The sequence below is a fragment of the Leptidea sinapis genome, chromosome 15 (genome assembly GCF_905404315.1).
Source record: "Leptidea sinapis chromosome 15, ilLepSina1.1, whole genome shotgun sequence".
NCBI lineage: Eukaryota > Metazoa > Arthropoda > Insecta > Lepidoptera > Pieridae > Leptidea > Leptidea sinapis.
The window spans coordinates 13,357,835-13,382,766 of record NC_066279.1 but is presented as its reverse complement, the minus strand read 5'-3'; the positions used below and the strand labels follow the sequence as shown (position 1 = coordinate 13,382,766).

General features: G+C 33.0%; 2 protein-coding genes, 5 non-coding genes and 3 pseudogenes across 12 annotated transcripts in view; 6 read left to right on the top strand and 4 right to left on the bottom strand.

Moving 5' to 3' along the window:
• Positions 1–3,149, bottom strand: part of LOC126968328 (cuticlin-4) — a 104,445-nt gene extending 101,296 nt beyond the window's left edge. For all 5 annotated transcript variants that reach the window (XM_050813289.1, XM_050813287.1, XM_050813288.1 and 2 more), the window contains exon 1: positions 2,858–3,149. The gene's annotated coding sequence lies outside the window, so the exon portion shown is untranslated. The remainder of the gene's footprint in view (positions 1–2,857) is intronic.
• Positions 1–24,932, top strand: part of LOC126968314 (uncharacterized) — a 512,088-nt gene that overhangs the window by 393,361 nt on the left and 93,795 nt on the right. Inside the window, exon 1 of one of the 2 annotated variants that reach the window (XM_050813260.1) lies at positions 12,400–12,414. The exons of the other annotated variant lie outside the window; for it this stretch is intronic. The gene's annotated coding sequence lies outside the window, so the exon portion shown is untranslated. Of the gene's footprint in view, positions 1–12,399; positions 12,415–24,932 lie in introns of those variants that run through there. 2 annotated transcript variants of the gene reach the window in all.
• Positions 9,393–9,512, bottom strand: LOC126968547 (5S ribosomal RNA). Its single transcript, XR_007730251.1, has one exon. It is a non-coding gene; the product is annotated as a 5S ribosomal RNA (ribosomal RNA).
• LOC126968536 (5S ribosomal RNA) lies at positions 9,597–9,715 on the bottom strand. Its single transcript, XR_007730241.1, has one exon. It is a non-coding gene; the product is annotated as a 5S ribosomal RNA (ribosomal RNA).
• LOC126968546 (5S ribosomal RNA) lies at positions 9,800–9,918 on the bottom strand. Its single transcript, XR_007730250.1, has one exon. It is a non-coding gene; the product is annotated as a 5S ribosomal RNA (ribosomal RNA).
• LOC126968557 (5S ribosomal RNA) lies at positions 16,178–16,285 on the top strand (annotated as a pseudogene).
• On the top strand, positions 18,886–18,993 carry LOC126968556 (5S ribosomal RNA; annotated as a pseudogene).
• Positions 22,546–22,664, top strand: LOC126968519 (5S ribosomal RNA). The gene has a single exon (XR_007730224.1). It is a non-coding gene; the product is annotated as a 5S ribosomal RNA (ribosomal RNA).
• LOC126968535 (5S ribosomal RNA) lies at positions 22,749–22,867 on the top strand. The gene has a single exon (XR_007730240.1). It is a non-coding gene; the product is annotated as a 5S ribosomal RNA (ribosomal RNA).
• LOC126968555 (5S ribosomal RNA) lies at positions 22,952–23,059 on the top strand (annotated as a pseudogene).

The window sequence follows — 24,932 nt, the reverse complement described above, 5'->3', positions numbered from 1 at the left end:
CATACTCGAACGGTTGACTCAGTTGAAAAGAGCGCTCGCACGGAACGCGAGAGGTCGCGGGTTCGAGTACGCATTGTTCATAAAATTTTGTTTTCAGTGTTATATATGAAATTAATCCCAGAAGTGAGGGTTATCACTTTAAAAACATAACATATTGTTAACATAAAAAAATTGAAAATTTTACTTTCTGTTTGCATGTTACGGTTATCTCGAAAATGGCTGGACTGATTTTAATGTGAAATCCACAAGCATATATTATAAATAGTAACTTTTGCTATATTGATTTTAAAAAATGAATTGTAATAAAGATTTAATCACCAGATTGTCATGTAAATGACATCTACGTAGACTAAATCGCGCGGTACAATCGATATCTTAAAAACTACCTAGGTGGTTCAATTATTAAAATAATGAATTCAGTCAAGGTGAGACAAACAAATAAACATTTTGACAGTTGCATCTCAATATATTCTTGATAATGGTCTGTATGTTCATAAGCACATTAAGGAATTTGCTAAAAACTGTGACAATCATAATGTTAGCACAGGGAACAAACAGAAACTTGTTATGCCAAACTCGGTTAAGTCCAGTATAAGCGTTTTATTGGGCGATGTATTTTACAATATGATCCTAAGAAAATGGACAATCTAAACCTAACTGTACCAAAAAATAAATCGAGTTTGTAAAATCAAATCATAATCACTTTATTTATGTAGGTCGAGGAAATGACACATAAATGACAAAAAAAAAGATTTCTGATTGAATTTACCGCTACTTCGTAAAGGGTTGAGCTACTGAGAAGAAGCGGCAAGAAACTCATTGCCTTTCTTTTTCTTTGATATACTTCCTTGAATATAACAGATATGATCTAGTTAACATTTTACATATCAATTTAATTACGCAATTGGGTCCCTATTTTTGAAAATGTTATATAGCCTATCTCACTCAGTAAGGATGCAGCTTTCTAATGGTGAAAGAATTTTTGAAATCGGTCCTGTATTTTTTGTGTGAAAACATTACAAACATACATACAAAAACAAATGTTTTCTCTTTATAATATTAAAGTTTAGATAACTTCATAGATAGACATATGTATATAAAGATGTTATTTTGGTGTTATTTAATGGTATTCTAGACACGGAAAAAGATGTAGAGGGAGACAAATAATCAGATGGGAAGATGATTTAAAAAGGTGAGAAGAACTGCTATGGATAGACAGACATGGAAGGATATGGAGGAAGCCTTTGTCTTGAAGAAACTAGACTATTAATGTACTGTATTGTCTCCGAATAAAGGCTTTCATTCATTTATTCATTTATTCATGTATTTTTAATGTATTAGGTTAGTTTTATCTGAATAAAAGACTACTATTATCTTTATTTCTATTATTACTAAAAGTATAAAACAAATTTTCTCTATAACAATAAAATAGTATGTATACAAATGGTTCGTAAATCTTGGTATGTTTCTTCAACTCCCGGGTGGTGGCTCCATCTACAGGATCTACTTTACAGTTGATAACCTACTCAACCCCAATAATTGCATATTAGTAAATTGACTTAAAATGTCGCTATTTTTATATTTTTTAAACGGGTTTCAATGACCCATCCTTCATCATCATTTTGGTTCAAATTAAATAAGTAGACTTAATCCCAGCAGGGAGGAATATCACTTAAAAATAAGTTACTGTTAAGTTGTATATAACTTTGAAGTTTCGCTCCAATAGACTAATATGGGAGAAAATTGAAAGGCGTAGATAAGATTACCAACAAACAAAAAACAAGAGTCAAATTGAGAAATAGAAAATCAACTCCTTCTTTGAAGTCGGTTGAAAACGAAATGTCACCTTTATACCTATGCGAACGATACTAAAACAATAATTTCATTTATCAGCTTCACTCCCGTTGAAGTCTTATACGGTATTATAAGAAATTGAGTCTTTTATTCTTAAAAACGAAATTAGATTTTGTTATGAATACTGAAATACTATAATAGTTAATATAGTGACTTCTGGGATTAATTAAATTAAATTTTCTACCAAATTTAAGAACGATGCGGGGCGGGAACCCGCGAATCTAGTCAGTTTCATAATATGCAATTATTGGCGTTGAGCAGGTCATCAACTGTAAAGTAGATCCTGTAGATGGAGCCACAACATGAGAGTTGAACCAGACATAGCAAGATTTATGAACCATACGTCACTTGAACGATTCCCTCAGTTGGAAGAGCGCTCGGACGGAACCCTACAACTGCAATTTTTTTATTTTAGGATTACAAACTTAGATACGGTTCACCTGACACCAGATTATATTAAGTTATCACCTGGCCTCTCCTGTGAAGTTAAAGGTCGCTTCTAATATAAGAACAATAAACATGGTCGAACTTTATGTTACAAGTAGCTTATAGGTTAGGTCTTACCTATACTATGGGTTAAAATGTATACCATATCCTTGTGTGAACCCCTGACAACGTTTGTGCAAAATTTCATAATAATCGGTAAATTAGCTAAGACGTAACAAACGTATAAACAAATTCACATTTGAATTTACTTTTCAATAGCATGTGATCTAATTATTGATTGCTGTTGAAAACATTGTTGATTTTTAATAAAAAATTTCAAATACAATTTTGATTAGTCTTTTGTTAAGTACACACGAAATTCTTAGCCCATTATTGTATGATATTATTGCGAAAATTAAGTATAATAATAGTTTTAAGAGGAAAATAATTCTAAACGATACCCAAAACCGAATATAAATTATGTCAGGTGATTTTAACAATGAACAAAGTACAGCTTTCATCCAAATAAGTCACTCAAGAGTCCACTTATAATAAGCTTAACAACAGCGAGCCTTACCTTTTCGAACTTATTTTAAAAACAAAACTTCACAAGATAGCCTTCACGCAATCCACACAACACTCGAACTTATTGCTTCTGAATTAAAAGCCACATTTCCGTTCACTGAATTGTAACAAAAGTTCACATCCTTGGACTGGCTGTATGATTGAACTTTTTCTTTTCGGCCCGAGTATTTTTTTAAATGCTTTGACAGGTGTCAGAGTCGATATTATTTTTTGTTTTTGGAATGTTCGTTTTCGTTTGTGGTCGTTACTCGCATGGCGACCGCTCGGCTTGCGTCTGCAGCGTGTACTGTAGATGGGTAGACTATCGAAGGCTGTATTGCCGTAGAGGAAAATAACCAGAGCTATTTACATTTGATTATTAAGGAGGTTTGAAGGATTATTTAAATAATCCTATGCCATGCAATTCTGAGCTCATATATACTTTAGTTAAAATCAATTTCTAATTAAAATTCGAAATTGATTTTGTTTGTTTGCCACGCTTTTACGTCTTAACTGCTCAACCAATTATCATGGGATTTGTAACACGTTATCAGGTGTACAGAAAAGAATGTAGATAGATACCCTATCCCCTATTTTATCCCTAAATTTTAAAAGCTTCCCGAGGGAGCGCTAGTATCTATATTTACGTATAGTTAACAAAAATATAGTTTTATATCTAAGTATACTTTGCTTCGCTTTAACTATTTCGATGAAATTAATTATAAGACTATTATTTTGAGGGAGGAACAGAGATCGGTTATCAAAGTCTCATAATTTAATCTTTATAATATTTAAACGATCACGATGTTTGACCATGTTACATTTTAAAACCATTAAACCAATTTCAATGAAAATTTGTTAATGAACAATTAGTATAATTAGGCATCTGTTTTGGGGAAATCCATTGCGATTCAAAATTTTATATATCATCATCAGCCGGAAGACATTCATGCTGGAGAAAGGACTCCCCAAAAGATTTCCGCGACGATCGGTCCTGCGCTGCCTTCATCCAACGTATTCCGGCGATCTTGACCAGATCGTCGTACGTGGTCGCCATTCGAGGACTTTACTGCCCCAACGGCCTTCTATCCGTCGGACTACGTGCCCTGCCCATTGCCACTTCAGTTTCCCAATCATTTGGGCTGTGTCGGTAACTTTGGTTATGTTATACATACGAGAGTCAAAAAACTCTCGTTCTATTGTTTGGTGAGTGAACACTCACGCTAAAGATCTCTTATCATCAACTTATGATAAGAGCAAGTAATAATAAGAATAAAATAAAGAAAATGAAAATCTGGAAGGCCAGTTAATTGAGAATTTATTTATTTATTTTGGAATTATAAGTACCATTATCCAATATAAATGATTTTCGCGTGATTTTCTTCGCAAAGTAGCAGTATAACTAACTAAATATTCATTGTTGGTCTTAGAAATACTGCCATTATTTGTGCAACAAAACAGCGGTCTTATTGTAATCTGTATAAATGTGGTTATTTTGTGGTTGAATGTTTTGACTTAAATTCATACATCTATTTATACATCCTATACTTCCCTTGGTGATATACTTGTACTCCTGTTGTTCTGCTGTTGTGTGCACTTTACTTTACGGTGTAGTATTCAATATTTATAAGTTAAGTGAGCTTTATCCTTTAATTGAGAGGCTTCTTGCTAATAAAATGACTTTATCAGATAAATTAAAACAATATTTATTTTATATCTAATATTTATTTAACTAAATCCGTTGTGTTACTTACTTTACTTATATTTTTAATCACACTACTCTTTGAAGTGGAAACAATTAGTTAAAATATTTAACTATATTCTCTTTTTCTTAAATGCATTAAAATTAGCAAAACAAAAAAAGCAAGAAATAAAAGGCCTTTATTTTTATTTATTATTAAGTTCAATAAGACATTTATTTATATCTTCAAATATTTTGGCGACCCCGGTGATCACTTATTTTGACCATGACAATATACAATAACATTGACAACATAAGGGTACATTATTATTTTTTTGGGATTTTATGACCTGGTAACTAAGATCTTTAAGTAAAAGGGTACATTAAGATACATACAAATCATGGAGATAATAACATTTCATTCGCAAACAGGCGCTACTAGCGCCATCTAGCGGTGGCAGTTGTAATGGCTCCATCCCGGGCTCATCAAACATAGCCCCCCAAAAAATTTTTTTTTTCTATTTTTGAATTTTCAATATCGCATATCGTTAGTTCGTAGTTTGTTCTTAATTGTTCGCTATAAATAATTGTTTCTTCTTTTGTTGTTTATTTAAAAACAATTAATTAAAAACATAGCCTTTAGTTAGCCCCCGCCCCATGTTAATGGGGGGAAACGCCTACTATTTGGTTCTGGCACTCGCCGGCCGCTGCCTCGGCACGCTACGCTCGGCTTGTGCGTAACTCGAGTTTTAACTGTTCTAACATAACCTCTCTGGTCTGGTGCACCCCAGTATCTGCTCGATCCATTTGACCGCGTGCAACGTAGAGCAGCTCGAATTGTCGGGGACTCAGTGCTCTGTGAACGGCTGGATCACTTGGCGTTGCGTAGAAACGTCGCTTCATTGTGTGTCTTCTACCGCATTTATCACGGGGAGTGTTCCGAAGAGCTGTTTAACCTGATTCCTGCCGCCGAATTTCACCTTCGCACGACACGCCACAAGTTAGGATATCATCCCCACCATCTGGATGTGTGGCGGTCCTCCACAGTGCGGTTTTCAAGAAGCTTTCTCCCTCGTACTACAAAGCTGTGGAATGAGCTTCCTAGTGCGGTGTTTCCGGGACGATACGATATGGGTACCTTCAAAAAAAGCGCGTACACCTTCCTTAAAGGCCGGCAACGCTCTTGTGATTCCTCTGATGTTGCAAGAGAATGTGGGCGGCGGTGATCACTTAACACCAGGTGACCCGTACGCTCGTTTGTCCTCCTCTTCCATAAAAAAAAAAACTAACCTAACCAATTTTAATGAATTGCAATTTTTTTTGAAATAAATAAATCGAGACCAAACAAATGTTTATAGAGAACAATCAAGAACAAATGGCGAAATAACGATGTAATAAAAAAAAATAAAAAAAAAATCTGGGGGGCTAACTTTCTTGAGCTTCCACCCCGATCAAAATACCGGCCGTGGACAGACTAGATGGAACTTAATATTTTATGTCTCAGTGACTAGCGCAGTTATCATACTGTAAATTGTCCTTTTTCTCATACAAAAATAATCACAATCTAGTCATAGTTATAAGGTTAAGTCAACCGTTGCTCTGTTTATATTTTACTCTACGCCAAACCGGTCATACCTTGGAACGCACAAAAAGTGTTTTTTTTTTTTCTCGATATAAGATCACGTCAGGATTCGATAAACTCGTTTCGCAAACGGGAAAATGTAAGACGAATTTAAACATGACTTCATGACTTAAGTAATTATGGATTCTTAATGTTTCTTCATACTTGAACGAAGTTGTGATAACATAATAATAAGGGGGCGTCCATTAATTACTTAAGGTGTTCTAGGGGGGAAGGGATCAAGCTATATCTTCCCAAATCCTACTTAGAGGGGGGGGGGGTCTCTTAGCATATATCACGTTATTATTTTTCTAGCAGAAAATGGTGCAAATTATGCACGAGTCTCCATCGACTGAATAAGATTGGTTTTTTTTTTAAATTATTGTTTTATATTCATATGTAAGTATATGATTGTGATTTTAAATCACGGCAATATTCACAAATATAATCTTTGTTAGTATTCAATAAAAGTAATAGATTCAGTTGTGTTTTTGTTTATTTTCTCAATAATTCAACATAACACACTATAAATATTGAAGAATCTTGCGTGCAATTACGGGGGATGGACATTCGGAAAATTCTCATAATATGCCTCACGTAATTAATGGACGCCCCCTCAATTAATTCGAAATTCAAGTGCGTTCGCTAATGGCTTGGTATTCCAAAAATCAAAATCGTAAGGAGCTTATGCCTGAGCATGGCTGACTGCATTTTACGTATTTTAAATAAAATTATTTTCAAGGGATTTAAACACGTGTAATTATAATTTTACTATTACACTAGCTGAGCCAGCAAACGTTGTATTGCCGATATTAAAATCACGATACAAAAGTAACCGTTGATCGTAGATGGGTGAAAATTTGAAGTTGTGTGTATTTTTTAATTCTGACTCATAATCAAACAAATTAAAAAAATGTCGAGAAAATTAAAAAAAAAGTTTGGCGTGGACCACCCTTAACACTTAGGGGGATGAAAAATAGATGTTGTCCGATTCTCAGACTTACCCAATATGCACTCAAAATTTCATGGGAATCGGTCAAGCCGTTTCGAGAATTTTATACATTAGATTAAGTTTTTACGTAGGTTAAAAAGTTTCACTTTTGGTTTTATTTAACCCGACCTTTTTTTTTTCATGACCTTATCAGAGCACGTTTCCCGGGGAGGAAAATACAGTTAGTATTACACTCGTTTTAATCCTTTGAAAAGTATTTTGTTTAAATATGTAACACTCGCGTTAGTAAAAAAAATACTAAGTTTACGAATTGTCGATCAAAATTCGCTTTTTCGCAGATTCGCTTACTTTCTCTATATTATTATATCTCCATTAATGATGTTCATCTCTCCCGTTGTTAGTTTATACGCTAGTATATTGTCTATGGTGTGTATACTTTTATGGAAAGGGCCAGGTCAGCTGTTGGTGACACTAACAATGTGATTACCACCACCCACACTTGGCTGGTTGGTAACACCAGAAGTGTGCGAACCAGCCGCTCCTTTTTCGAAGCTAACGAAGAATAAAATAATGTGGTATAGTCCTGGAAACACCGCTCAAGAAAGCTCACTTTACTATTTGGGAATTCCATTATATCCAAAATTCTACGACAAAATAAAATTTGATTTATAAACTTTTATTTTTATTTTATGGAATAGGAGGACAAAAAAGCGTACGGGTCACCTGGTGTTAAGTGATCACCGCAATCTCTTGCAACACCAGAGGAATCACAGGAACGTTGCCGACCTTTAAGGAAGGAGTATGCGCTTTTTTTTAAGGTACCCATGTCGTATCGTCGCGGAAACACCGCATAAGGAAGCTCATTCCACATCATTGTAGGACGTGGAAGGAAGCTCCTTGAAAACCGCACTGTGGAGGACCGCCACACATCCAGATGGTGGGGATGATAACCTAACTTGTGGCGTGTCGTGCGAAGGTGGAATATATTATTATTATAACTTATTTTGATATAACAACCAATTGAAAGACATTAAATAATGGAATTTCATATTATTTTACCACAAACCAAGTGATTTTAGTATGATGCGAATATGTAGAGATAATGACACTTCAAAGTAAACAAGGTATGCATCGTTAAATTGGGGAACATTTTAATTTATTTTAAACTATATTTTTATTTATTTTTGTTGAAATTGTTATCGATTGCCATTTTAAACATGATAAATTTACTCTTAATTATAAAATAAGATAATTGATAATTCAGTAGACATTATGTTATGGCAATGTGGGGGTTCCTTGGCACAGGATGCCGTGAAGCAGTAAAGTGTAAGCATTATTGCGTTTCGGTCTGAAGGGCGCCGTAGCTAGTGAAATTACTGGGCAAATGAGACGTAACATCTTATGTCTCAAGGAGACGGGCGCAGTTGTAGTGCCACTCAATATTTTTGGGTTTTTCAAGTATCCTAAGCGGCACTGCATCGTAATGGACAGGCCGTATCAATTACCATCAGCTGAACGTCCTGCTCGTCTCGTCCCTTATTTTCATAAAAAAAATGGTCAAAAGATTTGAAAAATGTCGTCATACCTTAAATTGGAAGAAAGTTCCTCAAAGACCACACTGTTGACTAACTCACAACATTATAACTATATTGTGTTGATATTTTTAATAATAATAATAATATTGACACACTTTTTACACAAATGATCTTGCCCCAAGTTAAGCATCTATAGCCTGTGTTATGGGTTACAAGACTACTATTTAATACAATATACTTACTTAAATTCATATAAACATACATAAATACATTTAAACATCCATGACTCGGAAACAAACATCCATATTCATCACATAAATGCTTGCACCTACCGGGATTCGAACCAGTTTACCAAAAACACTTTTAACCCACACACGCACACAGAACTAAACATTAATAAGTGTAATTTTTCTCTCTTTTCTGTATTAGGTATAATATCTGTTTTTAAGTAAGTTATTTTAAATTTCGAATTTGATTTAATACTATAAAACCGCCGTTTTCCAAAGTTTTGTTATATATTAATCGAGCTTATAAGGTGATGTAATTGTAGATCTTATGAAATAGAAAATAAATAAATAAACTTGTTTTCGAATATATTGAACAATTTGTTGACTTTACTTCTTATTTCATGACTTTTGAAGCTTAGGTACAGGAAATACTACGATCACAACACGAGCAAAGACTTAGCAAAAAAACTAATTGTTTACCTAACGTAAAACATGAGTGGTGTCACTTAACAAGTTAAAAAAAAATGTAAAAAGTCAACATCACGCGGTGTTCCCAAGCGGTCACCCATCTAAGTACTGAACCGCGCCCGACGTTGCTTAACTTCGGTGATCGGACGAGGACCGGTGTATTCAACGTGGTATGGACGTTGGCGATGTTGCTTTCGAACAATATCTACATATTATAATAACACAATGGAAGTAAATCAAAGCAAAATAAGTGTTATAATAAACAAAAAGCCAACATCACGCGGTGTTCCCAAGCGGTCACCCATCTAAGTACTGACCGCGCCCGACGTTGCTTAACTTCGGTGATCGGACGAGAACCGGTGTATTCAACGTGGTATGGACGTTGGCGATGTTGCTTTCGAACAATATCTACATATTATAATAACACAATGGAAGTAAATCAAAGCAAAATAAGTGTTATAATAAACAAAAAGCCAACATCACGCGGTGTTCCCAAGCGGTCACCCATCTAAGTACTGACCGCGCCCGACGTTGCTTAACTTCGGTGATCGGACAAGAACCGGTGTATTCAACGTGATATGGACGTTGGCGAAAATAAACTTGAAAATAATTATTTGACTCTTTATCTGTTCTTGTATTAGTTACACGACATCACATTGTATATAATTGTATTATTCTCTATGGTCACACCATTTACAACTCAAGAATATCTGCAGCCGGCACATATTTTTATGATATTTTTTGAATATTTTGTCTACTCCGAATATAACCGAAATAACTATTAGCACAATGGAAAATCTTAATAAAAATTTATTTTTAAGAAAATTATTTTTCTCCTGTTTTCAATGGATTTTGATGACATTTCGAGATTTGGTTGATTTTATTTTGGCCTGTCTGTCAGAGATTTATAGTATACTAGCTGACCCGACAGACGTTGTTCTGTATATAATAAATAAAATAATGTTTTAGTTTAAATATGCACCCTGCTGTCGTAATGAAATTGTTTCACAGCAGAACTCATAGAAATTATGTATGGACACATCAAAGGAAAAACAAATTTGTTGTTTTTATTTAATATAGCAGCATTTTCCTATTTATTCACCTTTTAAACCTTCTGTGGACTTCCACAAATAACTCAAGACCTAAATTTGCCAAATCGGTCCAGCCGTTCTCGAGTTTTTAGCGAGACTAACGAACAGCAATTCATTTTAATATATATAGATAGATAGATAATTAATACTTAATTAAGATTTCTACGGCGATTATCTATTTATTCTATTCACATGATTTCATATCCTACTTTGAAAAAAAATGATTTTGAATTTGACTACACCATTATATTGTACTTTAAAATACTTTACCAGATTAGTGGAAGGTTCCTTTGCAGAGAATATCGGCTTGCTGAATACCAAGCTCTTTTTCAAGTGGCCAGAGCATTATATTATACTTTATTTTATTGCTATCCACTGGCGATTGCGCTTCATGAGATACAGCATACTGACAGACAGCCAATAGGCTTACAATATACTAGTGCATAAACGACCCGACAGCCCGATAAGGTTTAACCAGTAATCGTTATGATTTGTCAATGTGTGCTTTAGCCAGTGGTTTAATATACAAAATACTACGGAGCTAATGCCAAGTGTGGCTGACTATTATATTATTTTTTACGTCTACTATAACATTATTTTTTAAATTATGTTTTGAGTACTATCATTTATTTATTTATTATTTACTACATAATTACTTTATTTAATAATGGAAGCACTTGTGGCTGTAATCGCGACGGCCGCCTTATTGAAGGTAGCTACTGAAAATCAGTGTTGGGTGATACCAAATTAATATGCTGTGTAACAAACCTTTTTGGGACAAAACACTGCAAACAGTGGTGTTTTATGTTGATATAGAATAAGCCTTACTTTAGTTTTTAATGTATGATAGTTTTAATTAGATTAGGCATATTATAGTAATTTTATATATGATATACTTACTTACTTACTATTTACGACCTGTCGTTCAAAATCTGTTAAGTAGCATTAGATTCGCTTCTCTTTTTCAATATCGCTGTATCTCCGTTAGACATGTTCTTGCGATTTGTTTACCTATACGCTAGTATATAATAAATCTATGGGACGACGGCACTGATCTCTACTATATACCACTGGATTGGCGGCAGTCAAAGTACTTTTGTATTATGCAGCCTGTCCAGTGGTATTTTTACAGGTCTGTGGGCGACGGACTCACAGCTGTGTCAGTAATCTAATTTCAGTATTTACCCTTCAGTGGTAAAAAAAAGTGGTAAAAAAGTGGTAGTTCAAAAAGGCTCGGCAGTGTTAACTATAACCAACAGCAAGCATTAGCAACCTACAAATAAGACTTAAGGATATGTGTAACAGGATTTAGTAGTGTTCATAGCTCGAAATGCTATAGTTTCACCACAAAACTTGTCTATGTTTGCGTGTTTTCTGCTTACTCTTCGCCTAAACAAGCAGTAACGTTTGTTTACATGAAGTTCGACAGATGCAAGCACATTTTTAACGTCGTTACGTTATGCGACTGTCATTATATCACATGCTATCTTTGACTGTCAAAATGATAAAGAAAGTGACGGTATTATATTTAATGAAACATTAACTTTATGGATGCTTTCTGCAACCAGCGTTATATTATGTTATTTGGTTGTTTTGGTTGTTTTGTGAGCATCATCTTTACTAATAAATTGAAGGGCCGGTATTTTGGTCGGTTATTCTGCAAAAACTACTGAACCGATCGGTATAATACTTAAACCATAAGGTGAAGAGTATTTCGGAGAAGATTTTATTATCTAATATGTTGGTGATTTCTTATCCGGAACCTATATTTTTTTTACTTATATATAATTATATATTCGCAATAGAAATAAATCACTCAATGACATTTCATTACATGCCTATGACAATTCATACAATGAGCGTCCGCGGGGTACTTAATTTATTATATAGCAAAACAACGTTTGCTCGGTCAGCTACTAACTGACCCAGCAAACGTATTGCCGATATTAAACGCGCGATACAAAAGTAACTGTTGATGGATGAAAATTTGAAGTTGTATGTATTTTTTAATTCTGACTCATAATCAAACAAATTTAAAAAAAATGTCAAATAAATTAAAAAAAAAAATCGTGTGGACCACCCTTAACATTTAGGGGGATGAAAAATTGATGTTGTCCGATTCTCAGACCTACCCAATATGCACTCAAAATTTCATGAGAATCGGTCAAGTCGTTTCGGAGGAGTTCATAGTTTAACACCATGACACGAGAATTTTATATATTAGAAATAACTTACGAGTATATATCATTATAATTATATCTTTGATTATTAGTTAGAAACTACGCATTAATATTTTAATACGCAAACAAACCAATTAGTTAAATAATACTTAATAATTCCTTTCTAATGGCTTCACCACTTGACCCTAATAATGTGTTATTAATATATTGTTCACCTTTGTATTTTGTACTAAACAACATTATGCGCGCGACTTTGTCCGAATTATATCTGTGTTGGTCTTCCTCGAAAGCAGTTCAAAATATCTACCTACTCGTAACGTGTGAAAATTTTGGGAATTTCAGCTGAAACCTACCTATAAAAAAAAAGTATGTGCCTGTAATCTTTACGCGCGATTGAAGTAACAATTAATAATAATTTTCTTTAGGAATAATTAACAGATACATAATATATATTACATTAAATAAAGCCGTATTACCAACTAAGCACTCACGTATTAATGAAGAGCTAGGAGCATTGTTAGATGTTGTGCTATTTTTTTTTTTCTCGGAAACACTGACGATATAACTTCATCTTTTGAGCAATGCTTTTCATAGCATTTTCTCTACCTAAAATAAAAAAATGCCTGATTTAATATGTAATATAATTATTTTTATTTTATCAATAAAGAGATTTTATATATTTTACAAAGAATGATATAATATTATATTTTGATATTATTTTTCATCAGAAAATAAACACTTACACTTTTTACAGGTCAAGTTATTATCAGGTTTTTGATTTTCTCTTTTATTCTAATTTATTAATGAAAGAGTAAAATGTTCCTGGGATTCCGCTATTTGATTTGACTGATTATTATTTTCATTTCATATTGTATTTATAATTAATAATAAAATAATTAATACCATTCGCACATTAAATAAAAGAATTGATAATAAGAAATTAAAGGTTATATTATTATTAGCACATATCAATATGACGTTGTTATTGAATATTAACAAATATGGCTGCATGGGCTCGAACCCTTTGCCTGTCCTGATAATGGGCGAAGAAACCAAAAGCAATGTCGCAAATGTCAGACTGAAAACTTATTTATTATTTATTACAAAAGTAGTAATAAACAAACAAATTATACACTTGGAGATATAAAAAAATATTACTGAGCAATTTGAAATGTTTTCTAAAAATTATAACGCTTTAAAAAATTGTTTAAATTGACTTTTTTACTGAGCGTTACTTTCGTCAGAAAAAATTTCTAAATCACCCCCATGTCGCGCCTAAAGTAATTTTCTTCTAGATACACGGACGAGTAAAAAATGAAAGACTCCGTGTCACCTTACATACCAGTGAAGCACAAAAACAAGCCGGTAAACGAGTAAATAGACAGCCCCACGCACACACTTACCTACACTAGTAGAAGCCGATCGGCCGCCATTATGAGATTTGCCATCGTCTGTGGCAGATCAATTTCTAAGTCACCCCCATATTGCACCTAAAGTAATTTTACTTCAAAAACTCACATGAGTATTGTCATAAGAGGGTCGATACCAAATATTGACCATTCTTAACACGATCACTGGCACTTCTGAAGATCGTTTGAAAATTTCATCAAGGTCAATCCACCGGCCTTGGAGTCCATTAGGAACACTATTCTGTGCTTCCCCGGGGCATAAAAGAATAGGGAAGTACCAGGCCCAAGGGTATCGTAAGAGGCGACTATGGACATTTACTAGGAGGAGGCTTTTTTGCACAGGATACCGGCTAGATTAGGGGTACCACAACGGCGCCTTTTTCTGCCGTGAAGCAGTAATGTGTAAGCATTATTATGTTTCGGTCTGAAGGGCGCCGTAGCTAGTGAAATTACTGGGCAAATGAGACTTAACATCTTATGCCTCAAGATGTCCTCAAATCCTGAGCGGCACTGCATTGTAGGTAATTAGCCGGGCATGTCAATTAGGAACCTACCATCAGCTGAACGTACAGCTCGTATCGTACCTTATTGTCATTAAATAAAAAATATACTAAGCTGTTTTTAGGTACCTACATTGGAGATCAGCGTAAAATTGACTTTTTATAGCAGAGACAGAAAGTATGCCCAATTGCAATTATATTAACGCAAGGATAATAAATTCTATAGATCATTTCTGTTGGATTCAATGCTAAACGTGTAAATACATAGCCCCACGCACACACTTATCTACACTAGTACAACTCAAGAGGTGGGCGTTATAACACACCACACATTATATATTACAAAATATATTTACAACAGTATAACACATTATAAAATTTGCCACTTGACTGTTATAATATAATAATTATATAAATTGTTTCGGTAAGTATTAAAATTAGTTTGAAATTTAATTACAGCGCCATCTATGTACACGAGCGGAAAGTGGTGCGTTTATTTTGGTAATGTTTTTTAACAGATGGCCCTTTTTCTGATTCGCTTTAGTAAGTGCTTAGTATTCAAAGTAATGTGAACACTTCAGATATCACAATAAAAGCTATTCTTACTTGCGACGAACAAATAAAAAATAAAATTATAACACTGTTGTTTTAGATTGAAAAGTATTGTAAACACTCTTGCTATAAATATTAGAGCTATTTTTACTTGCGATGAGACGAAGATAAATAACATTTTGGATAAAACAACACTTTCATTCATTATATTTCCAATAAGAATCATTATTTGCGAGTTTTTAAATTTACAAACTGCTAATGCTGCTGAAAATTATTATTATCATTTTTAAAGTAAAATGTTTGTAAAAACTATAGTATGAATAGTAAATTAAATGGATATGTGTAATATATAATACGTCTTGAGTTACTTACACTTATTACGCAGTAATCGTTTCCGAGATCGCATTATTTCATTGCTTTGTCCAATTAAAAAAAAATACAGTTTAAAAATATAAATGACAGTTAGTGACAGTGACAAAATAATTATTTACATTAAGAAAAAATATTAAATTTGTTCCTAAAGTAGGCTTTTGTTGAATGTGCGGAAAATTATTCGTTTCAGCACTAGTGCTTTTATTATTCTCTTGCATATGACCTCCTTGCATAATTGGTTTTAACGAAAAGTTTTCCGTACAAATTATTTGTGTGTTATTTTTTATACAGTTTAAATACTATTCAAAACAATCGTTTAATAATTTCGTTTTATTTAAATAAGTAAAAGAAATCCTTCTATTTTTCATTGATTTCCTTTCATCACGTTATTGTGTTGAAATTTAGGTATTATTGTATAATATACTATTATATAAAATATATAAATCTTTTCTTCTAACAATATAAGTAGATATTGTATATAAAAAAATTCGTATAATTTTATCATAAACCAGAATTTTCAAAATAAAGAGTTCTAATTGTTACAAATTTTCTGTCCTATTTAATAAAGTTATATATTATTATAAATTTTTATAAGTTAAGCAACGTCGGGCGCGGTCAGTACTTAGATGGGTGACCGCTTGGGAACACCGCGTGATGTTTGGCTTTTTGTTCATTTTAACAATTATTTTGCTTTAGTTTACTAACAACGTGTTTTTATTTGTTGATAATGTTCGAAGGTTCCATCGCCAACGTCCATACCACGTTGAATACACCGGTCACCGAAGTTAAGCAACGTCGGGCGCGGTCAGTACTTAGATGGGTGACCGCTTGGGAACACCGCGTGATGTTGGCTTTTTGTTTATTGTTAGACTTATTTTACTTTGGTAACTTGCAATGTGTCATTATTTATATTCTGTGAGTTACTTATAAGGAGGCCACCAATTTTTTTACTTATTTTTCTCATCGTGTACAATTAATTTAGTTTAAAGGCCAGCAACGCATCTCTTGATCCCTGATGTTGCGGATGTCCATGAGCGGCTGCCTCAACACTTTCCAGCGAGTGGGTTTGCCCTCTCTCATATAAAAAAATATAATGGATCCCTTGGCCAATATACTCGTAATCGATAGGTTGTTCATTGCATTTGTTCTTATAAATTGGGAGTGGGAGGTTGCTTTGCACCGGATGCCGGCTAGATTATGGGTAACACAACGGCGTCTGTTTCTGCCGTGAAGCAGTAAAGTGTAAGCATTACTGTGTTACGGTCTGAAGGGTGCAGTAGCTAGTGAAATTACTGGGCAAATGAGACATGACATCTTATGTCTCAAGATGACGAGCGCAATTGTAGTGCCGCTCTGAATTCTTGGAATTTTCAATAATCTTGAGCGGCGCCGCATTGTGATGGGCAGGGCGTATCAATTACTATCAGCGGAACGTCCTGCTCGTCTCGTCCCTATTTTCATAAAAACAAAAAACATTATAAAACTTCAAAAAATATTTCGACATTTTAAGTATGTGTTGTCACTGATTTAAATTTGAAATATTATAAAATATTGTAAAACTATATTTGAATTTGTCTCTGCGAATTGCAATATTGAATTATTTGCTGTAAGGAACATCAATAATTGACTAAATAGGTAATAATATTTCTTTTAAGTTAATTATTAAAAAAAATAACATGGGACAACCCTATGTGCTGTGGAGTACGGCTTGCGGATTGCAGCGTCGGCTTTTATGTTAGTTAGTACTGTACACTGTGACAGGATTGTGATCCATCCATTCTATAAGGCACCAGGAACAATGGACCAGACATTAGAGCCCAGGGAGGAATAACTGATTTAATTAAACTTTGGTAATTTGTTTTTTATACGTCTTTTGTTACATTTTACGTATTCTTTAATCACGATACAAAAAAAAATATTTGTTAAACGTATGCTTATCGCAATTAAGGGGCAATTTTTGATTGATAGAAAAATAAATCTAAACCAAACTTCAAAGTGTTTCTATTTTATTCATGAGTAGTGTATTATAATTTAGTTTATTACAATTATTATTATTAGCCTCAATAGAATTATAACGCCTACACAAATTCTCTTAGCATCATTCACATCAATCAAATTAAATCTCATTCGAGGCAGTAATTATTTATTCAACAGTAATTGTAGCAATCTTAAATATTACAAAAATATAAATTAACAACATTAAATCCTAATTTCGGATCACTTGAATTTAACTTACTGTATAAATCTAACTTAGTAGTTAATCTAGCTACCACGGTACTGAAGTTGTAGGTGCTATCGTATTTACTGATTACATAAAGAGGTGTTTCACCATATATTTTTGTATGTATTTCACCAGATTTATTCGCCAATGATATAAACTTATTATAATTTTATCATTTTCTGGCTCTGATAACGTAAAAGCACTACTAAAACAAGATCCAAAATCATATTAACCTTGATTCTAAAATTACTAAAAACACTCACTTACGATTTTTGAATACAATAATAAACAAAAACTGAGTTAAACATTATCCCACGAAAATGGGAAATTTCAATGTATGTCGTAGTATACAGATACACTCATCAGCGTTTGTACAATTAACAATTATATTCATAAAATGTTACTAACTTTAAATATATTTTGTGTAATACCCCTTGATAATAATTTCATAAGTTAAACATTTTAGCAATAAAATATATGTACAATTATCTTAAGATGAAAACAAATTTCCAAAATCGCATTATTTCATTGCTTTGTCCAATTAAAAAAATACAGTTTAAAAATATAAATGAAAGTTAGGGACAGTGACAAAATAATTATTTACATTAAGAAAAAATATTAAATTTGTTCCTAAAGTAGGCTTTTGTTGAATGTGCGGAAAATTATTAGTTTCAGCACTAGTGCTTTTATTATTCTCTTGCATATGACCTCCTTGCATAATTGGTTTTAACGAAAAGTTTTCCGTACAAATTATTTGAGTGTTATTTTTTATACAGTTTAAATACTATTCAAAACAATCGTTTAATAATTTCGTTTTATTTAAATAAGTAAAAGAAATCCTTCTATTTTTCATTGATTTCCTTTCATCACGTTATTGTGTTGAAATTTAGGTATTATTGTATAATATACTATTATATAAAATATATAAATCTTTTCTTCTAACAATATAAGTAGATATTGTATATAAAAAAATTCGTATAATTTTATCATAAACCAGAATTTTCAAAATAAAGAGTTCTAATTGTTACAAATTTTCTGTCCTATTTAATAAAGTTATATATTATTATAAATTTTTATAAGTTAAGCAACGTCGGGCGCGGTCAGTACTTAGATGGGTGACCGCTTGGGAACACCGCGTGATGTTGGCTTTTTGTTTATTATAACACTTATTTTGCTTTGATTTACTTCCATTGTGTTATTATAATATGTAGATATTGTTCGAAAGCAACATCGCCAACGTCCATACCACGTTGAATACACCGGTCACCGAAGTTAAGCAACGTCGGGCGCGGTCAGTACTTAGATGGGTGACCGCTTGGGAACACCGCGTGATGTTGGCTTTTTGTTTATTGTTAGACTTATTTTACTTTGGTTACTTGCAATGTGTCATTATTTATATTCTGTGAGTTACTTATAAGGAGGCCACCAATTTTTTACTTATTTTTCTCATAGTGTACAATTAATTTAGTTTAAAGGCCAGCAACGCATCTCTTGATCCCTGATGTTGCGGATGTCCATGAGTGGCTGCCTCAACACTTTCCAGCGAGTGGGTTTGCCCTCTCTCATATAAAAAAATATAATGGATCCCTTGGCCAATATACTCGTAATCGATAGGTTGTTCATTGCATTTGTTCTTATAAATTGGGAGTGGGAGGTTGCTTTGCACCGGATGCCGGCTAGATTATGGGTAACACAACGGCGTCTGTTTCTGCCGTGAAGCAGTAAAGTGTAAGCATTACGGTGAACCATTCAAAATCAAACTTCAGAGGTGTTTCTATTTTTTTCATGAGAGGTATATTATATAGTTTATTGCAATTATTATTAAGGAGCCTCAATAGAAATATAACGCCTACACAAAATCTCTTAGCATCGTTCACACCAATCAAATTAAAACTCATTTGTGGCAGTAATTATTTATTCAACAGTAATTTTAGCAATGTTAAATATTACAAAAATATAAATAAACAACATTAAATCCTAATTTCGGATCACTTGAATTTAACTTACTGTATAAATCTAACTTAGTAGTTAATCTAGCTACCACGGTACTGAAGTTGTAGGTGTTATCGTCTTTACTGATTACAAAAAGCGGATTTTCACCACATATTTTATCTATATGTCATCACATTTCATCGCCACTTATTATCAACTTATTATTACTTTTTATTTTCTGGCCCTCTGATAATGTAAGACTAAAAAAAGATCCAAAGTCATATTCACCTTTTTTCTAAATAACTAAAAAAATTAGCTTTTCACTTACGATTTTTGAATACAATAATAAAAAAAAACTGAGTCAATAATCATCCCACGAAAATGGAAAATTTGAATGACTGTCATAGTATACACTCGTCAGCGTTTGTACAATTAACAATTTTATCCAAAAAATGTTACTAACTTTAAACATATTATGTACTAGCTGACCCGGCAAATGTTGTTTTGCCATATAAAGTATAATTCACGCGATAGTTTTATAAGTAATAATATATTGCCTTTATTATAGCCTGTACATCATTTTGTTCTATTGTCAATAGTTTTTGCAGCGCACGCAAAAATAGGTTTTCGATTTTACACCTTGTGTTACAAAATAGCAATTTTATTACGGATCCCTAATTTTGAAAAAAAAACATAGCCTAGCCTTCCTCGATAAATGGACTACCCAACACTGAAAGAATCATTCCAATCGGGCCAGTAGTACCAGAGATTAGCGCGTTCAAACAAACAAACAAACAAACAAACAGACACAGCAGCTTTATAATATTAGTATAGATAATAATACTCCTTAATAATAAATTCATAAGTTAAACATAATATTAGCAATAAAATTATATTTACAATTATTTTATGCTAAAAACACTTATTACGGTTTAATCGTTTCCGAGATCGCATTATTTCATTACTTTTTTCAATAAAAAAAAAACAGTTTAAAAATATAAATAACAGTTCGAGATAGTGACCAAATAATCTACATTACGAAAATTAATAAATTTGCTCCAAAAGAAGCCTTTTGTGTAATGTGCGGAAAATTATTCGTTTCCGCACTCGTTCTTTAATTATTCTCTTGCATATGACGTCCTTGCATGGTTGGTTTTAACGAAACGTTTTCCGTACAAATTATTTGTATGTTATTTTTTATACAGTTTAAATACTATTCATACAATAATTAAATTTAAAACAATCGTTTAATACTTTCGTTTTATGTAAATAAGTAAATAAAAACGCAATAAAAATTACCCTGCTTATATATCCTTCTATTTTTCATTGATTTCCTTTCATCACTTTATTGTGTTGAAATGTAGGTACTATTGTATAATATACTATTATATAAATCTTTGTTTCTAACAATATAAGTAGATATTGTATATAAACAACTTCGTATAATTTTATCATAAACTAGAATTTTCAAAATAAAGAGTTCTAATTTTTACAAATTTTCTGTCCTATTTAATAAAGTTATATACTTTTTAACTTCATTTAAAAATATCTAAACAGCACTTATAAACATAATTATAAATAACAAATAATGAACATCTGATTATATTAAACAAATAATAAACTTATATCGAGAATTCGCGGTCACTCAGCAGACGACACAAAAAGATACGCACACCCTGCTAACGTTCTCCGCGGTCTAGGGACTTGACGGCGCTATCAAAGGACACCGCCGCGCCATGCGGGTAAAAGCAAACACATATGAACTTACCTACGGCAAATTGCGCCATCTAAGTGTTTCCGGGTAAAATTTACAAGTGTAACTCAGCATACGAAGGTAAAATTATTCTAGTAAGGGACACGGTTTAGAGATTTTTTTTATAAATAAGTAATTTGGTCCATCTCTTTTTTGTTATACACACAATAAACTATTACTTATTGTCTTTTTGTATAATTAAAATTAACCGAAGGCCAGAAGTATAAGTTCATTTAGAATGCAAGTTCATATGTGAATGTGGTCTTAAGACAGCAATATTTTGTATGGTGCCAGTTTTTTTGTGTACTGAGTTACCATAAATTTTCATGGAAATTATATATTTTCGAGAGCATAACTATGTTCCCATTGTGCCGAATAATCTAGGATACTATAGCTATACTCATTATGTATGTAAATACAATTAATTAGCGTATTTTAATAAGAAATGGTCGGGCCAGCAAAGTGTGGGTAAAATAGTTGATTCACCCATTTATAAGTTAAAAAATTATATGTTCCGGATAAATTATATACCTCTAAAAATCTTCGAAACACGCTATGGTACAAGTATTATTCCGATCGTTTCAGAAGTCTTCGCAGTATAACCACAGGAAAAACCGTCTCTCCATTTATTAGTATATATATAGATTCCAAATTGCAGATGACTGTACACACAAATGAGTTAATTTTTAATCTATTTCCAAAGAATGATCAGTGAAAATATCACAGTCACAAAATTCGAAATGCATCAACAGAAATTTAAATATCAATATTTACATTAGTTCACTTTGGTTTGTTTAATAAATTATATTATATAATGTTACGTATTAATCAGTTTGTCGATCCAGGGAACGACTTTTTGTATGTTTGTATACACGCCAGGCAAATGTTCTCGTCCACAACCGATGCCCCAAGATACGAGACCTATCAGGGTGCTTCGCCTCTCAAACTTCAGCGTCAAAGGACCCCCTGAATCACCCTGGCAGGAATCACGACCACCCTGAAACAAATATAAACAGATTAATTTGATTTACTCTCAATAACTTCATGCCTTATTATCAATAAATTTGGTTTTACTATAGTACTTAGATGGGTGACCGCTTGGGAACACCGCGTGATGTTGGCTTTTTGTTTATTATAACACTTATTTTGCTTTGATTTACTTCCATTGTGTTATTATAATATGTAGATATTGTTCGATAGCTACATCGCCAACGTCCATACCACGTTGAATACACCGGTTCTCATCCGATCACCGAAGTTAAGCAACGTCGGGCGCGGTCAGTACTTAGATGGGTGACCGCTTGGGAACACCGCGTGATGTTGGCTTTTTGTTTATTATAACACTTATTTTGCTTTGATTTACTTCCATTGTGTTATTATAATATGTAGATATTGTTCGAAAGCAACATCGCCAACGTCCATACCACGTTGAATACACCGGTTCTCGTCCGATCACCGAAGTTAAGCAACGTCGGGCGCGGTCAGTACTTAGATGGGTGACCGCTTGGGAACACCGCGTGATGTTGGCTTTTTGTTTATTATAACACTTATTTTGCTTTGATTTACTTCCATTGTGTTATTATAATATGTAGATATTGTTCGAAAGCAACATCGCCAACGTCCATACCACGTTGAATACACCGGTCACCGAAGTTAAGCAACGTCGGGCGCGGTCAGTACTTAGATGGGTGACCGCTTGGGAACACCGCGTGATGTTGGCTTTTTGTTTATTGTTAGACTTATTTTACTTTGGTAACTTGCAATGTGTCATTATTTATATTCTGTGAGTTACTTATAAGGAGGCCACCAATTTTTTACTTATTTTTCTCATCGTGTACAATTAATTTAGTTTAAAGGCCAGCAACGCATCTCTTGATCCCTGATGTTGCGGATGTCCATGAGCGGCTGCCTCAACACTTTCCAGCGAGTGGGTTTGCCCTCTCTCATATAAAAAAATATAATGGATCCCTTGGCCAATATACTCGTAATCGATAGGTTGTTCATTGCATTTGTTCTTATAAATTGGGAGTGGGAGGTTGCTTTGCACCGGATGCCGGCTAGATTATGGGTAACACAACGGCGTCTGTTTCTGCCGTGAAGCAGTAAAGTGTAAGCATTACTGTGTTACGGTCTGAAGGGTGCAGTAGCTAGTGAAATTACTGGGCAAATGAGACATGACATCTTATGTCTCAAGATGACGAGCGCAATTGTAGTGCCGCTCTGAATTCTTGGAATTTTCAATAATCTTGAGCGGCGCTGCATTGTTATGGGCAGGGCGTATCAATTACTATCAGCGGAACGTCCTGCTCGTCTCGTCCCTATTTTCATAAAAACAAAAAACATTATAAAACTTCAAAAAATATTTCGACATTTTAAGTATGTGTTGTCACTGATTTAAATTTGAAATATTATAAAATATTGTAAAACTATATTTGAATTTGTCTCTGCGAATTGCAATATTGAATTATTTGCTGTAAGGAACATCAATAATTGACTAAATAGGTAATAATATTTCTTTTAAGTTAATTATTAAAAAAAATAACATGGGACAACCCTATGTGCTGTGGAGTACGGCTTGCGGATTGCAGCGTCGGCTTTTATGTTAGTTAGTACTGTACACTGTGACAGGATTGTGATCCATCCATTCTATAAGGCACCAGGAACAATGGACCAGACATTAGAGCCCAGGGAGGAATAACTGATTTAATTAAACTTTGGTAATTTGTTTTTTATACGTCTTTTGTTACATTTTACGTATTCTTTAATCACGATACAAAAAAAAAATATTTGTTAAACGTATGCTTATCGCAATTAAGTGGCAATTTTTGATTGATAGAAAAATAAATCTAAACCAAACTTCAAAGTGTTTCTATTTTATTCATGAGTAGTGTATTATAATTTAGTTTATTACAATTATTATTATTAGCCTCAATAGAATTATAACGCCTACACAAATTCTCTTAGCATCATTCACATCAATCAAATTAAATCTCATTCGAGGCAGTAATTATTTATTCAACAGTAATTGTAGCAATCTTAAATATTACAAAAATATAAATTAACAACATTAAATCCTAATTTCGGATCACTTGAATTTAACTTACTGTATAAATCTAACTTAGTAGTTAATCTAGCTACCACGGTACTGAAGTTGTAGGTGCTATCGTATTTACTGATTACATAAAGAGGTGTTTCACCATATATTTTTGTATGTATTTCACCAGATTTATTCGCCAATGATATAAACTTATTATAATTTTATCATTTTCTGGCTCTGATAACGTAAAAGCACTACTAAAACAAGATCCAAAATCATATTAACCTTGATTCTAAAATTACTAAAAACACTCACTTACGATTTTTGAATACAATAATAAACAAAAACTGAGTTAAACATTATCCCACGAAAATGGGAAATTTCAATGTATGTCGTAGTATACAGATACACTCATCAGCGTTTGTACAATTAACAATTATATTCATAAAATGTTACTAACTTTAAATATATTTTGTGTAATACCCCTTGATAATAATTTCATAAGTTAAACATTTTAGCAATAAAATATATGTACAATTATCTTAAGATGAAAACAA